General features: G+C 40.5%; 1 protein-coding gene across 4 annotated transcripts in view; it reads left to right on the top strand.

Annotated features, from left to right (window-relative positions):
* Window positions 1-496: 496 nt before the first annotated feature.
* The window catches only part of ADD3 (adducin 3), a 124,210-nt gene continuing 107,311 nt past the window's right edge, over window positions 497-17,395 (top strand). For 2 of the 4 annotated variants that reach the window (XM_029244755.1, XM_029244757.1), the window contains exon 1: window positions 497-844. The gene's annotated coding sequence lies outside the window, so the exon portion shown is untranslated. Of the gene's footprint in view, window positions 845-2,618; window positions 2,974-17,395 lie in introns of those variants that run through there. The other 2 variants (XM_029244752.1, XM_029244756.1) reach the window with 1 other exon arrangement.

Consider the following 17,395-nt stretch of genomic DNA (forward strand, 5'->3'; position numbering starts at 1 on the left):
TTTAGATTTTTTTGTTTATTCTATAAATAATATTGTGATTTTTATAAGTACAAAGTGGTATCTGTCAATAATATATTTTCTTTTTTTAAAAAATTGAAGTATAGTTGATTTACAATAATATATTTTCCAATACTGACATTCATTGAAATTCCAGATATGCTTATAAGTATTAGTAAGACTGGACTCTGTTGTTCCCAATCATGTAAATCAGTTTTATTTTATGTATTATTCTTTTCACATTCTTGTATTAAATACTAAATAACCTCCCTTTATATAGTTATCATTGTAGTGCAATGATTGGAAATTAAATATTAACACAAAATACTATTCAGTTTCAAGGCACATGGCTTTATTTTTGCCATGGACCCCAGTGTTTGAAGTTAGCAGGGCTCTTTAAAACTAATGCTTCTAGCATTTCATTGACTCACACTAAATTGGTCCCTCGATCACCCAGTTAATTTTAACCTTGACCTCTTACAGCTGTACTGCCTTACTCAGTCCAAAAAAACTCCCTCCTTCCACCCTTTCTGCCTTTTATGAAGCAATAGTGGAGAGGAAAAACAAAACCCATTCCTTTAAGAAAGATTCCACCTCCTCTCTCATAAGCAAGTGCCTAATGGTAATTGTGGAGTCTCTACCAAAGTCACTCACTTTACTACTCAGCGTTGGGAGAAGCTGCTGCCGCCACTGCTGCTGCTGCTGCTGCCGCCGCCGCTGCTGCTGTTGCCGCTGCCACCGCCGGTCTGAGGCTGCAGTGGGTTTCCGTGCAGCACTGCAGAATCCATACCTAGAAGATACACACGTCTACTACCCTGGACACAAGAAAGCCTTGGATCCTCAGTGGGTAAGCAAATCTTTTATCCATTTTGTCCAGAAACTGTGGGAAAGGGAGTGATCATGGAAAGGATTGCTCATCAGACGTGCTTAAAATGGACTATGTTAATTTGTCTTCCTTTGAGGGGGGTCTAGATTTGTGACTGGCAAATGTCCTGTACAGTGGAGACTATTGTCTGATATGTACCCCTAACACATGTTTGGGGGGCTATTCATAAAAAGGCTAACCTTGATGTGTGCCAAGCTTTTTTCGTTTTTTGCTTTTTAAATGCAAGAAAACATCTAGCCACTCCCAGTATCTCTCTCAAATACTGCAGATATTTTAAAACGCCACATAAAATGACAGGCCGAGCGTTTTCTAAATATTTTCTTCCCAAAGCCAGGAAGCCTTACCCACGATCCGTTAGGGGTATTTAAAAACCATAAGGCATGGTTAGATTTTGAGCATATGGGAGATGGTGGTAGACTAAAATTTCTGTAGCTTTAGTCCAGTGGGGAGAGAAAACGAGGATAAATGAATCACAGTTTGTGTCAAGCCAAGATTCATTTCCCACACTTCGTATGTGGGAAGAGGAAACTACATTTTAATTAGCACATTTTTAGGGAAGAGGGAGGGAATGAAGATGAGGGGGATGGCATGAAGTATTTGAGGGGGAAGAAGAGAGTCTGCAGAAGAGTAAGGAAATGAAGGGGACTGTCGCCAGTACCTTGGAAACGCAGGGAGATAAGCGTGGGGAGTGAAGTTTGTTGTTGTGTGTTAGGGTGGGGTTGACCCAAGGGACCATGAATAACCGGAATGCCGCTCGGAGAGTGTGCTTGGTAGTGGATTCGTGACTGTGGAGGACATGTATGCGGGAGGGATGTGCAAGTCGTGGGTAGTAGAGAAAGGTGTGCGTTGCTGGGAGGTCTATTTTTAGAGCAGGTCGTGTCTGGGCGGCCGGGGTGGGCGGCCCAGCGTCACCTGTGGATGGATCCACATCCCTGCCACTGAGTGCAAAGTTTACCCGGCCCCGAATTCATTTTGAAGGCTGTCGGTGCCTTGACTTTTCACCTCCAAGAGATCAGCTCTCATAAGGTCTCAAGGCCAGGGGCCAACGTCGGGGTGAAAACCCTCGACGGATGCAAGTGGAGCTCATGGAGAGGGCCCTTGCCCAGCCTCTCAGTGGAGGTGAGCAGGGGAAAGAGGCGCCCCCGAAGGCAACTGTACTGAGAATACCCAGGCCCCTCCTACGGGGGGCGTGAGGAGGTGGAACCTTAGCAGTGGCCTCCCGCTGAAGACCCAGCAGGCCGTGTGGGCGGCTGAAGCTGACTCTGAAAGCTGTGTCTCAGCCTCGGGAGCTGGGGTTGCCGGGGGGTGGCGGGGTGGTTCGCTCAGGTTAGGGAGGGCGGCATCGCCGAGGCTCCCCTCCTCCCGCTTGTAGTCTGGTTTCCGTCGGGGTCTTTTACTCCTCCGACCCTCAGGGGACGCCGCTAATCGAAGCTGCCTAGCGGGGAGGACGTTGAAGAGATAGATGCTAGGCAGCTGCCCCACACCAGGCCCTCCCAGAGGCCAGGCCAGTAGGGGCCCGGGGCCGCGGCTTCAGACACAGGGTGAGGGAGGTAAGGAGGGGGCCGCACCAAAGCTTTGGAGGGGCCGAGGGGCCGCGCGGGGCGGGGCCTTGAGGAGGCGGGGCCAGGAACGTACTGTGATTCCGAGGGGCGGGGCCATGAGCATTTGGGGGCTGCGAGGGGCGGGCCTGTGGGGGTGGAGCCAGGGGAGCCGGGGGCCTAAGGGCGGGGCCTTAGGGGCGGGGCCAGGGGACGCTCGGTGGGCTCTCGGCCAGTCCCGCCAGAGCGCCAGCCGCCTGCCGGTAACGGTCGCGGGGCCGCTGGGCGGGAGGGGGAAGACGGGGGTTTAAATTATATTTTTTAAAAACAGAGAGCGAGAGCTAGAGGCATAGCGACCCAGGTGTCGCCGCTTCCTGCTACACAGGGCTCGGCGCCCAGGTCCCTCCCTTCTCACGCCCCCTCCCCTTCTGCCCTTCCCTCTGGAGCCGTGCGGCGCTTAAGAGGCGGCGGTGGAGGATCGCGCGGCCGCTGCAGCCCCGGCGGCCGCGGAGAAGGAGGGAGGGAAGCACAAAGCCGGCTTCGCGCTGCGAGGTAATCCTGAGAGGAGAGAAGGCGCGGCCTTCCCGCCGCTCCTCCCGGCGGGGACGGCGGGCGCCCGCGCGGGCTGGGCTGCGGGGACCCTTCCAGGGGGTCGCGCGGGGGTGGGGAACGTGAAGGCTCGCGGGGTGGAGGGGACTGCCTATTGGCTGCCCCTGCGGCCTCAGGTGGACCCCTCTTCCTCCGGGACTGGAATGGGAGCCTCGGGTTGGTTCGAAGAGGGTGGACCTGCAGGGGAGGATCTCGGGACGCCGCGGGGTGGGCCCGAGTCTTTCGGGCGTCCTCTGGTTTCTCCCGGAGGACTGGGAGTTCTAAAAATCAAGAGCTGGCTGAAGCGTCAATGACCCGGGGTACTTTAAGCACTGAAGGTGCGCTCCAGGAAGGTGGTAGGTTCCCGCGGTTGGAAAGGGTGGAGGTAAGGGAGGGAGTGTTGGTTAGTTTTGTTTTCCTCATTTAAACAACTTCTGTTACAAGTTGAAAGTATTCAACCAAACCTTTCTCCTGTAATTTGCGTTCCCATCCCCCCCGACCCACACCCACCCCACCCCTACAAACGTATACATGTTAGGTTGCGCTTCCTGCCCGGGGTGACAGGCAGAGTTGGCAGCAGGTCCGCTTTGCTGGTGTCCAGCCTCTTTGGGGGTATGCTGTTATAGCTGAGGCAAGACCACAGAGACAGGTAGAATAAGCTAGGCCTCTATTAGAATGGCAAGAATGGCCTCAGGTAAACTTTTTTGTTGCAGAGATTTAATTGCAAGTAGGTGCCCGTTTAAAATGGGAGCGTGAGTAAAACCACTCATTTCTTTGGCACATGTGCTGTTGCAATTGACCTGCTAGAGGGGTATGGAGAGAAATGGAATTTAACTCAACCAAGAGGCATTTTTTTAAAATTTATTTATTTTATTCATTTTATTTTTTGCTGCATTAGGTCTTCATTGCTGCGTGCAGGCTTTCCGTAGTTGCAGTGAGCAGGGTCTACTCTTGGTTGCAGTGCGTGGGCTTCTCATTGCAGTGGCTTCTCTTGCTGCAGAGCACAGGCTCTAGGTGCATAGGCTTCAGTAGTTGTGGCGCGCGGGCTCAGTAGTTGTGGCTCGCAGGTTCTAGAGCGCAGGCTCAGTAGTTGTGGTGCACGGGCTTAGCTGCTCTGCGGCATGTGGGATCTTCCCGGACCAGGAAGGTCAAACTCATGTCCCCTGCATTAGCCGGCGAATTCTTAACCACTGAGCCGCCAGGGAAGCCCAACCAAGAGGCTTTGAGTGAGGATTATATGCAAGTTTGGTGAAGGAGTTGATAAGGTTTGGGGGAGGGGGTAGGAATCAGCTACATAAACGTGCAGGCACGTTTATGTTAAATTGTACGACATGTTAGATTTAGCAGTATGAAATGGTTGCTTTTCTTGGAATGGAGTGCAACTGCATCATACTGGGTACATCCTAATTTTGACTTTAGAAGACTTCTAATGAGACTGTTAAAGAGAGTAAACTAAGAATACAGCGTAATTTGTCGTTTTAAAATAAGATGCTGGACTGTTTTTAAAAATATGTAATTAAGATATGGGACTTATTCATTTATAGGGTTAAGTTACTTTTTAGCTATGTATAAAGTTTTTATATCTGAGTCTCCATCGCATTGTAATTACACTGTAACTCACTCATTTTCTTCTGCTTAAATTGAGCAGATTAACTTTGCAGAGGGAAGACCAGAAAGAAAAATGGCCACTTTTGCTATATTTAAGTGTTCATTTTTCCAAAGAGTTCAGTCTGTGCTCTTAAAACTCTTTAAATTGACCGCAAATGTTGGCATGTTGGTAATAGTTGCTTTTAAGGAAAAAAAATGGTGTATCTGTTTCGAATGTTAAACATAATTTAAGAGTTCTTGAGGTAGTTGGGTATGAGGCATTCAACATGTTGCAGCTTTTTACAGGTATGATAGAAGGAAATGTTTGTTGGTAAACATTTGACATATTTCATATGTGATCATATGACATCTAGGAACTATTTTGCATAATAGAAGGATTGTATTTTCAGAATATAAGTTTTACATTCCAAAAATGAATGAGAAAATTATACTGTACTCTTTGCTATTTCTAACCCCCTTTTTCAATAATGTTACACTGGGATGAATGTGGGTTTTGCTCAATGATGTTTGAAGTGTGGATCTGGTCTTTGTAAAACCAGAACGTCTTTTGAGACTAAGAGGACACAGCATCAGCCGACCTCCTACACACAATCCTAAAACCTAAATACAGGGTGGGGCCCAACCTCTGGGGTTGTGAGGCCTCCTGAAGTAGGTCTGTCGTGTCTGAGTGTTTTTGTCACACTCAAGCCTATACAGGTTGTTAGCTGTTTAATCTCTCCTATCTCAAAGTAGTTGGTTAGCAGTACAGGGCAGCACTCAGGTATGTCGTCAGAGTATAAGAAGCATTTCTGTTGAAGGCAGAAGTCACATAAAAGCATAAAAACCCAACTCTGAACTAATTGGGTTTGTAAAATGTTGGGGAATGATAATATCGAAATCTTAACTGAGTTGTTATATGGGAAGTGCTTAGAATATAGTCTGGTACTCAGTGTTTTATGTGCTTATCATCGTCGGTATAAGATGACATTTTTTCTGAAGGTGGCTGTATCATGCAACCCAGCAAGTGAAGACTCAGCAGATATTTGTAACAGCCAATATTTATTTGCTCTTCCTCTGTGCCAGGCACAGTTTTATATGATTTAATTTACTTAATCCTCATGACAACCCAGTGCCTAAACAGACATAGAGAGGTTAAGTATTTTGTACGGCTACTGGGCACAGACGGGCTGGTTCTGAACCCAGAGCCTGGCTTGAGAGTGAACCCGCATAACTAGTAGCCCCTGCTGCTATTACACTTGTGGTAATTCTAGCAAATCAATGAAGTACCTTCACAGTATCTCCAAGACTACAGGTGTGCATATGCCCTGTTTAGTAACACCCTCCTGTGTTAGTACCACCAAGTTGTGTTTAAATGTGAATGGTGGTAATCTGCGTTAAGTAGAATCACCTTTTGACTTTGGAAGAGGATTCTCTTTTCACACAACACATGTTTAGCTAGGATGCTAGAATTTGGGCTGTAGTATGTTATCTTTTTAATTACTAAAGATTAAAGTCTTTTTTGTTTTTCAAGCTTGCCAGATGTGTAGGGCTCCAGATTGTCCAGCAGGGCCCTTGGAGGGATTCTGGTTCTGCACTAAATCGGTAGGCCTCGTCTTCTGATTACCAACACCACCATATTAACCTGAGGTGAATTTTAACTTGAGTTTGTTCGAAATTCCACCCGAGTTGCCTCTTAAAATTAGCCTGACATGGAAAGATGTCACTTGTGGCTTTTACTTTGTCACTCACATTCCTCAAGGAACTGGGTGTTGCTGCTTCACCAGTGTAGTGGATACGTCAAGCAAATTAATTATAACCTAAATTAGTAGCTGTTTTACGTAATGTTTAGAATAACTATTGTAGAGAGTTAATGTGTCCTTTGTTGGCAATTTAGTGAAAGGTAATATTAGGAAAAAATGCTTAAAAACAAGTATACGTTGAATCAAGAAAACTCACATGGTACTGAAGACACAGGTTACTAATCTGTTTCTCATACTAAAAATGCTAATATGCTTTTGCTATAATTAAAATTCAGTGCTGTTTCAGATTCCGTTGGAAATATTAAACTTGTAGAGTTTGAATAGAAAACATTTTAAATGTTTAATCAAGAGTACTATTCTTTCTTTTAAACATGGACACCCTATTTGAAATTAATTGAGCAGTCATAGACTGTGTCTTGTCATTGAGATTCAAAATGGGTGCCCTGATACTTTATTTCATGTCTTCTATGTTAATGCTTTGTCATTTGATCTTGGGGTCCATGCCCCAGTATTTCTAGATGCGATTGTTATGAGGTCTTTCAGGTCCTGCTAGTGACTAAATTGTCTTGGCCGAAAGCCAAGACAATCTCAATTTTTTACTGCAATAGGTTGTGTATATTAAGAATCTTCTCTAAATTATATAAGTTATCAGCCTTTCATTGACTATGGCTTGAAGGAAAAAAAGTCTGTTACCCCTTGTATATCCCTTATGTATAATAGTTAGATGAATTTATTTTTTTCTTCTAGCAGTAGCTAGTTATGGACACACATGAGTGTAAGCATACTACTTGGGGTATGATCTTCCCTTCAGGTTAGTTAGAAATGACTCACTTGGCATTCATGCAGTGAATATTTGAATACCAACAGCATGCATAGAACAGCAGCTTTAACTGAAAATTAACTGAAAGTGTTGGAGAAAAAAAGGTGTGTGGGTTTTTTGTTTATTTCATGTGTATTTTAATGTTGGTCTGTTATATGTGGACTGATCGCAAAATCAAGTTCAAAAGTAAGTTAATTGCACAGTTGAAAACATACTTGAATGTCAAGAAAGTACTGTTTAACTTACCCTAAAGACTTAGACGATAGCATAGATAATGAGAATCAGTCTCTTGTTTCTTTAAACTATTTTTTGTTGGGTATCTTTGAAAAGCTGCGTTAATAATCTCTTTTAGGTTTCTAGGACATTACTTACTACACTGAAGGAACAATTTAATAAAGAGTATCCTAGAAACCTTAAAGAATGAATGTGGCTTTCAGAGTTGTCTAGCATAACTCAAAAAGTAGTTGCATGGTCACCAAAAGGTATAAAATGGATGAAACCCATCCCTGATATTAAAAGGCTTTTTGTTTTTGTAAATTTCCCTCTTAGGAAGATTGTATAGACTAGTTTTTAACTATGCCATAGCTGAAATGTTATTATGAAAGATGTTTAGGCTTTGACATGTAGTTATATCTTTATAATGAGGTTAGATCTAAGTTGAGCTTTTTACCTGATGTCAAGCTGATCTGTTTCACCACCATATACTTTACAATTACTTGTTTAAAAGTTGGCTTTAGTTAAAGCTTGATTGGAAATGGTAAGGCTCCCTGATATAAGATGAACTTTGAAACCTCTTGTTTTAAATTGCCTGAAACTGGGCCTAAGGATATTGGTGTATAGCAGTACATTAACTAGCAGTTAAGATTGCTACCTCCTCAAACAAGACTACAGTTTGAACCTTGGGTTATGCAGCTCACTTTTTCTGCCATAGGCATACTGACGTCCATAAGATAAAAAAGTTTCCCACAACCAGCCAGCCAGGGGGTAAAAACACTTTTTATAAACTTAAGGGCAATAACAACAACATATGTTCTTAAAACCAATGTCTCAAGAAGCACACCGTATATATTAATAAAACAATTTGAAAAAATTTGATGCTCACAATGCGCATTAAGGCAAGTAATATGAAAACTTAATTCTAAGTAACGTACATGAAATTGTTACTTTATTCTTTTTGCTAGCTCTTATACCCTTTTGAATTTGTTCTTGTAATTTTTCACTCCCCCACCAAGGAAGTGTTTACTTTGGATGGAAGAGGAAAGGACAGTGCATGTGTGAGTTCAGGAGCCTGTTTAATTCAGCTCTCATGGCTATTGTTGGTTGCCTGCTAGGGGAGCTGGAATTCCAACAATGTAGAAAGCAGTCAGGTTGGAGAAGTGCTGAGTTTTATCAGTGTCTTGGGGACTTAGTATATGCCTTTAATTTGTCACCATCAGCAATGTTTCTGTGAAGTTCTTCCACAATGGCTCAGCTCATCCTGTGCAAGGACAGCATTTCCTTTTCCCTTTTCCATACAGTATTCTTATCCTGTCATCTTTTGATCTGCTGGAATGACTAAATGCCATAGCAAAAAGATAGGTTTACTCAGTATCCTCATGGCGAAGGTAGTTAGGCTTATTTGGTATGTCTAAAGAAGTATATTTTGGGATCAAGGCCTCCCCAGGGACTCTTCTTTAAGAACTTATAAGAACTCTACTTATAATCCTACATAAATTAGAGCCAGCAACTGTAAGCTGCGTTGTTACTTCTAATCTCATTTGTCTTATTAGTACATAAGAAAAAGATTTTGTAAGTTCAGCCATTTAATATCTAAGGAAGTGGTTGGGGAAGGGTGATAGAGCTCAAGTGGAGTTGTGAATGGGCTTAAGTGCATAGGGTGAGAGTGTACAGAGGAAAGAGATTGGCAATGACATCGATATATCTTTCTTATTTCTTGTCTCTACTCCCAATGCTTTTTTTTTTCTTTTTTAAATTTTAAAACAGTGTTCCTTTTACCTTGCCTTTCTCCTTTGACTTTTATTGCTAGGACTGAGTTTTATCTTTCCTAGAGAAAGGTGGAATTTTTAAGGTGATCCCTGTGTGACTGCTGAAAAGTTTGGCTTTCACCTGGAGGTTGCACTAAAAAGAATTTCCTTCCATCTCTCTCCACAACTGTCTGTTTTTTAAATTAAAAAAAAAAAAAAAAGATCTCTGAAACAGAAGTGTAAGAAACCTTGTCATGTAATAGTTGGGAGCCATTATGTATTAAAGTAAAAGACATATCATTAATGAATCAGAAATCCATATTATTTAAACCCGTTTTTTTTGCAAAACTAGATGTACAGTAATTTTGTATTAGGATGTTTGGTTCTTTTTAAGTGGGTATCAAAGATTACACGAATTTTTTCAACCAAAAATGTTGAAAGTAATACAAAAGTAATATATCTTTCATTGATCTTAGTGAATGTTAATAATGACAAAATCATAGTTCTCTAAACACTTTGCTATTGTTAAATACCTTAATGAGATATTTGATAGACAAGATTTGGTCACTAGCCACTGAAAGACTGTCGCCTCTGTAGCAGAATGTAATAGGAAAGGAAAATTTTATGCCTGAATAAAAAGTGTATCTGCTTGACATAGAAAAGGCTCTGAGAAGCTGATTACTTGGTAATCACTTGAGTTAGGTGATTTTATATTGTAGTTGATGTTTTATAATCTGAACTTCCTTGGGCTCTTTAAAAGTGTCTGGTTGGACCATCAGCTTTTGATGAATGGGTTTCTGGAGGGATTGTGACGACCAGTTAAGTGCTTTGAAGAGGGAATCCCTGTTTTGTATCACACCTGAATGTCACAGAACATGCTTCTTGGTGCTTTTGTAATTTGGGCCCAAAGGAAAGAGTGCCATCTACTGAATGGCCAGCATCGAGGTGAGCAGCCCCAAGTTTTTGTTGCAGAACTTTCAGCTGGCTCCTGGAGAAACCAGACTCAACTTCATCGAAGGATTTGACAGGATCTTAGCACCAAGTGGAATTGTTGCTTGCTTAATTTTAATTATGCTTCCCAGCAGGAGGCCTAAACACATGATGAAGAACTAGTTCATTGCTTGTTGGAATGCATGGGAAAGGAGAAACTTGAAGAAGTTGTTGAGACTTAATATTAAAAAATAGTCTAGCAATGGTTAAATCATTGTTAAATTAAAAGTGTTAAAGAAAGGTATTTTAATGAGGCATGTTTCATTAGTAGTGCTGTTTATTGATGGTCCTGCAGACAATAATAATGTTGTTTAAAATTTGTTTGGGCTTCAAATCGTCAATCATTTGTTTAACTGGAGGTAAGGGTTTTAAAAGTATTTGAATAATTTGGTTTGTTTTTTTCTTTTGCCTTTTTCTTTGTCTCAGGTTCTAAGGCAGTTATTCCTACTTGAGCGAATTCACTGTTTCAAAGTGGATTTTGTTCTTGTTTTGGCTTGCTCAAGTGGCCTCCCGTTTTGGTTTTTGTTATGTTTTCCCTAACTTCCAGAAACTGCTTATGGTAGTAGCCATGGGTAGAATTGGAGGTTGTAGAACCAGTTATAGGTCAAGAGTGGAGGTTTATGATACCTGGAATAGACCCGTCAGAGCCAGACAAGAAGGAATTGAATGGAAACTTTGAAATTGTTATGATAAGAAGAATATCTTTGTTATATATCTATTATATATAATTACTTAATTAATCAGTAACCACTTTTCTCAGCCCCTTAAACCTGCCAAGAGTCATGTTAAGCACTTTACGTAAATTACCTGAAGTTTAGTTAAGTAACTTGCCCAAGATCAGACAGTTAATAAGTGACAGAGCCAAGACTTGAGCCCAGGGCTAATTCCTTTAAACGCTGTGCTCTACTGCTGTTTATTTAAGCTCATTCTTGTTGGTGACTGCACAAAGGACTTGAACTGAGGTTAGAATGATATTTCTACCTCTGCTGGAAAATATTGGTGGTTTTTGTTTGTTTGTTTTAAGAGGGTGATGAAATGGGTAAATGGGATTGAGATTTTACTAGAATCAGGAAATATATGAGAGATGGACTTTCAATATTTGCTATTTGGTTTGTCTATAATGTTCTTTTGTTGTTGTTGTTCCTTTTGCTATATTATTTATTAACTTGAAACCACAAGAAAAGTTTATTATTGAAACATTGAATTGTTTCACATTGCTTAAATTCTGCTACTTCTTGGGAGGAAGGGTTAAGTTACTGAAGGAATTTATTCTGGATTTGGGGGTAGGAGCAGGGTTGGGAGTAGGGAGGGATTTGTTAGTATTTCTATATTTTGCTTGCTCCTAAATACTTTTAGGTAGTAGTACTTTTTGATGTGGCAGTAATATTCCATGTCCACAGCACAGTAACATTCAACCATGTGCCAGTCTGGTCCTGGAGGAACCTCAGCTTCTTGTGCACATCAGGTATGCTCTGTAGACCAGATGAGTACCATACCTGACACTGTGTACTTATACTTTTGAATGCATGTATTCTCAGTTAAAAGAAATTTAACACCTGAATAATATTGAATATGTTTTTGGTTTTTTAAAACATATTTTGTTTTTAAAAGGCATCCTTATTACTTTAAAAGGTTGGAAATCATTATTTTGGTATAACCCAAAGCTTTTAAAATTATAGGTCATTGATGGTTGTGCTGTGTATTCTAAAACCCAGTTACTCTTTTGGGACTTCTGACTCTTTCCCTTCTTATGTAAGAGCATAAAGCGTTATTGTCCAGAAAACCCCCATAGGAATATCAATTATGTAACTCTTCGGGATTCTGACTCTATCCAGTCAAACGTAAAAATAGCCAGCAACAACTAAGACGACTGTACAAAAGATGTTACTTGCCAGTGTGTGATGAATGCTAAATGACAGGTACAGGTGACAAATGCCATAGGTCATCTGGTCAAGAAAAGAGCACCATGGATGGAATGGTCAGAAAAAGGTCCCAGGAAAGAGGAATAAGGGTGGGCCTTTAAAGGCACAGTAGGATTTCACTAGATGCAGACCATGGAAAGGGTTTTGGCAAGAAAGTACTGTCCATGAAAATAGTAATCCTTTCTGTGTAGCATGACAGGAGATAGTTTATAATCGTGGTTCACAATCTCGTCTCACTGTAAGGCACTTGAAGGCTGCAACATACTCATATCAGAAACAGTGCTGAGGACACACTTCCCTAGGAGGTGTGTTAGAATATTGCCGGGGAAGGGGGAGAGAGTGGTATGTGTGGTGAAAATCATGTACCTTTTAACAGATTTTCTCTCTGAACTCCATGTGAAAATGATTGGTTCATAGAAACATCCTCCTACTGCTATTTTTTTTTTTTTCTACTGCTATTTTGAAGCCAGTAATGCTTAGGAAAGTTGTTACTTGAAAAAGAATTTAGAAATCCTCATCATTCCCAACACTGGACAAGGAAAGCCTCCTTTGGGGAAGAGGTGTACATTTTTTTTAAAATCCGAATTTATCCATCATTTACTGTTTGCTGAATGCCAAAGTTTCATTGATGGTTCTGTTATAACTTTTAACTTTAATGTGTGGATAGATAGAGTTGTTGATACTATGAGGTATAATTTCAACTTAGCTTTTATAAATAACATTGTCTGGTTTTGGATTTTAGAGAATTTGTTCCAAGTGTCTGAATTCTCTTAGATTTAATAGTATTTATCACTTACTATTTGAAAAATACTTAGTGTAACTATTCAAGTTATTTTGAGCAAGTCACTATTTCTTTTTCACTGTAGTTTTTTAAATATATAAAATATGTAAGGGGTTGAGATCATTTTAAGATCCATTTTAGTTTGAAGATGCTGTGATTGTAGTTCTAAGGAAGGTGAGTTTACCAATTAGTGGCTTTAGCTGGAAGGTGGCCAAGAAACCTATGATTGTACTATATGATGGTCCTGGGAATAGATCTAATAGAAAGCCAAGACCATGAAAGTCCTTGGCTCCGTGTATATGTGGCGGTTTAGAAAAGGACATCATCATTCTAGGAACTTGTCAACTCCCAGAGTTTTTTTCAGTTCTTCAGAAGCTAAGGGCCCTTGGCAATGGACAATGGATGGACCCTTTTTGAAAACAATGAAATAGTCAAGGATAGCAATTTTTCTTAAAGCCAACTATAGAAACATTGTAGCATATTTTTCTAGAAATGGTGCTTTCCATTCCCATCACAACTTTATTATGTTTAGTATATTAGTTCCTCATAAATATTTCTCTGGCCTCTTTTTAGCTCTTCTGAGCAGCTTTATGCTTCCTTTCACTTGTTCATTTAGTCAATCAACAAATATTTATTGAGCACTTATTATGTGCCAGGCCCTGTTCTAAGTGCTGAGAATACAGCAGTGAGTAAAACAGACAAACCCTCCTGCCTTAATGGAGTTTATATTCTTGGAGGTAAAGAGAAATAAATAAGTGAAGTATATATTTTGTTAATATAAATATTATGGAGAAATATAGAGCAGGGGAGGAAGATAAAGGGAGTGTTAGGGGGCAATGGCAAATTTAAATAGAGTGGCTAGGTGAAGTCCTCACTAAGGAGGTGACATGTATGCAAAGACTTGAAGAAGGTAAGAGAACGCGTACAATCGGTATTCTGTATCTGTGGCTTCTGCATCTGCAGATCAAATCAACCACAGATCAAAAATATTTGGGAAAAACAATTCCAGAAAGTTCTGAAAAGCAAAACTTGAATTTGTTGTGTGCCAGAGCCTATTTACATAGTATTTATAACTATTTACATAGCATTTACATTGGATTAGGTATTATAAGTGATCTAGAGATGATTTAAAGTATATGGGAGGATGTGTGTAGGTTATATGCAAATATTAGGCCATTTTATATTGTATAAAGGACTTGAGTAGCCACAGATTTTGGTATCGCCAGGGTCCTGGAACAAATCCCCCTCGAGTACTGAGATGACTGTGTAATATCAAGGGGACTATCATGGCAGGCAGAGGGAGTACCAAGCATGTGGTACTTGGTGTTGGGAAGCCACTGGATGACCCTTAGAAGTGGGACACGATCTGACCTATGTTTTAAAAGGATTATTTTGGCTGTGTTTTGACACTAGACCATAGTGGTACAATGATCTTGGTGAAAGACTGTGTATCTGATAGAGGTGGTGAGATTTGAGTAGATTCTGAATGTATTTGGTTGATAGAATCAATAGAATTTACTGACTGGGATGTGGGGTATAGGTGAGTGGAAGAAGTCAAACTTGACACCAAGGTTTGGGATGTAGGCAAAAGTTTTCAGGGGGAACAGTTTTGGGGAGTAGTAGAGAACAGAAGTTCAGTTTGAGACATAAGGTTTTTTTGTTGTTATCTTTTGTAAAAAATTATTTATTTATTTATCTTTGGGCTGTGTCGGCTCTTAGTTGTGGCATGCAGGATCTATCGTTGTAGCACACGAGCTCTTTGTTGTGGCATGCAGGCTCAGTAGTTGTGGTGCATGGGCTTAGTTGCCCCGTGGCATGTGGGATCTTAGTTCACTGACCAGGGATCGAACTGGTATACCCTGCATAGCAAGACAGATTCTTAACCACTGGACCACTGGGGAAGTCCCATGAGACATATTAAGTTTGAAATGTCTATGAGTGATGTTGGAGTAGATGTTTCTGTGAGTGGAAGATCAGTGCATAGTTATTGGCTGACTGTATAAAACTGGGAGTTGTCATTATTTTCCTCTTTCATTTAAAAATATTTGCATATTTAATGCCTTTGATGACTAGAATAAACTTTGCTGTAGTAAGGGTTTGATGTATTGCTGTATACATCTTTATTCTTTGGAGAGATTTAATCTGTCTTGTAAAATCTAGAATTTACTTTGACTTCTAAGGACACTTAGTCCCAAAGGAAATCTTTTCCTCTAGGGACAGAACAATTTACTTTTAAGCAAAATGTGAAAATAAAAAGTGTTGTTACTGCCCTTAAAAATGTGTATGTGAGGGCTTCCCTGGTGGCGCAGTGGTTGAGAGTCCGCCTGCCGATGCAGGGGACACAGGTTCGTGCCCCGGTCGGGGAAGATCCCACATGCCGCGGAGCGGCTGGGCCCGTGAGCCATGGCCACTGAGCCTGCGCGTCTGGAGCTTGTGCTCCGCAACGGGAGAGGCCACAATAGTGAGAGGCCCGTGTACCGCAAAAAAAAAAAAAAAAAAAATATGTATGTGAATGTAAAATGGAACAGTTTGGCTGATCCTCCAAAAGTTAATATGGTTAAATGGTTAAAAATAGTTACATATTGATAGTTTCCATTATGACCCAGCAATTCTATTCCTACATTATACACTCAAGAGAAGTGAAAACATGTTCACACAAAAACTTGTACACCACTGTCCATGGCAGCATTACTCATAATAGCCAAAAAGTGGAAACAGCCTAAATGTCTATCAGCTGATTAATGGATAAATAAATGTGGTATATCCATGCAATGGAATATTATTCAATCATAAAAAGGAATGAAATGCTGATACATTTTACTACGTGGTTGAACCTTGAAAACATTATGCTAAGTGAAAGAAGCAAGACACAAAACACCACATATTGTATGGTTCCAGTTGTGTGAAATGCACAGAATAGGCATATCCATAGTGACTGAAAGCAGATTGATTAGTGGTTGCCAGGGGCAGGGGATAAGGGAAATAGGAAGTGTCTGCTTAATGTGTACTGGGTTTCCCTTTGGGGTGATGAAAAAGTTCTAGAACTAGATAATGTTGATGGTTGCACAACATTGTGAATATACTAAAAACCACTGAATTGTACAGTTTAAAAGAGTGAATTTTATGGTGTGTGAATTATATCTCAATTTTTAAAGGAAGACACCAGGAAAAAAAGTGTATGTGTGCACCCATATGTACACAAGAACAACTGAAACAACTTACATGGATCTTATTCCTAAAATCAAACTGTTTTCCCAGTAGAAAGTTGATGAAGCAAGAATTACCGCACTAAACTTGGTTTAGCTTGGTTTGCTCAAAGAGGCAGCGTTAAGATACTTAGATCATTCAGGTAGAAATCAGGAAGCAGTTTGTGATCCTATTTGGTGGCAAGTCATGGGTGAATCTAAATGTTTTTAAATACCCAATTTTATGGAGATGACCTAGATAAGCAAAAGAAGGCTCTATTATTATCATTTATGTGGGTTTCAGAGAGCAGGAACCAGTTTATAAATAAGTTTATTAGGTCTTAAGTCATTAAAGATGGCTTAATTTTTTTCTCCATGCCTGTAATTTAAAAATATGGAGAACTCAATTCCCAACAATTTTTTTAGACAACCCAAGATGATATTTACCTTCTTAAAAACATTATTACCATCAAAGAGTTGCCTGTTGAGGAAGTACAGGAAAGGATTGTCTTTAACTTTCATGTACCGCTTACCCTAATGTTATTTTTTTATTAAGACATAATTTGCATACCATAAAATTTACCCCCTAATTTTATTATGAATATATATATATATATATATTCCTTTATTAGAATAAAAATGTCTGGAGAACAGAGGTCCATATTATTTGAGTGGCTTGATAAGTTTTCAGCATTTTAAGGGAAGCATATGAGAACCAGACCAGAACCATAGTGGGAAAAAGAGACACTTATGTAACTGACTCCAGCACCAACCTGAGAGCAATGCTATAGCAACAATTTAAAGGAAGTGCAGGTGGGCACAGAAAAGGGAAATGTTTATTCCAATAGGAAGAAATAATTCATGGAGGAGGATGGAATTTGAGTTGAGCTTTAGAGGATCTCTTAAATGTTGAAGAGGATAGTAAATTACTGACCGAAATAATAGGCTATGCAAAGGCATGTGGATCTGTGGATGGATGTGGTGGGAGAGAAAACAGGAAGGTAAGGTTGAGAGCACCAGATCATGAAGGCCTTGGGTACTATTTTAAGAAATTTAGATTTTATTCTGTGGCACTTATTTTAGCTAAAGAGAGGCATAATCAGATGTGTCTGAGATTTGTTGTTGTGAAGAATGTGGTGATAGAGAGTGTTGGCAGAGAGGCAAGTTAGGAAGCATTTAGAGATAAGCAAATGAACTAAGGCAATGGCTTTGAGGTTAGAAAGGGAGGAATGGGACATTTTGGAGACAGAAATCCATACAACTTGCTGAACAGTTCATATGTTGAGAGAACATTTGATCACCAGGGATAGAAATTTAAATATTGTGTTTTACTCCATTTCGAATACTCTGATTTATGACAGAAGCAAGATACACCTG

Source organism: Monodon monoceros, unplaced genomic scaffold, assembly GCF_005190385.1.
Source record: "Monodon monoceros isolate NGI ecotype Baffin Bay Population unplaced genomic scaffold, NGI_Narwhal_1 Super_Scaffold_4, whole genome shotgun sequence".
NCBI classification, from domain to species: Eukaryota; Metazoa; Chordata; class Mammalia; order Artiodactyla; family Monodontidae; genus Monodon; species Monodon monoceros.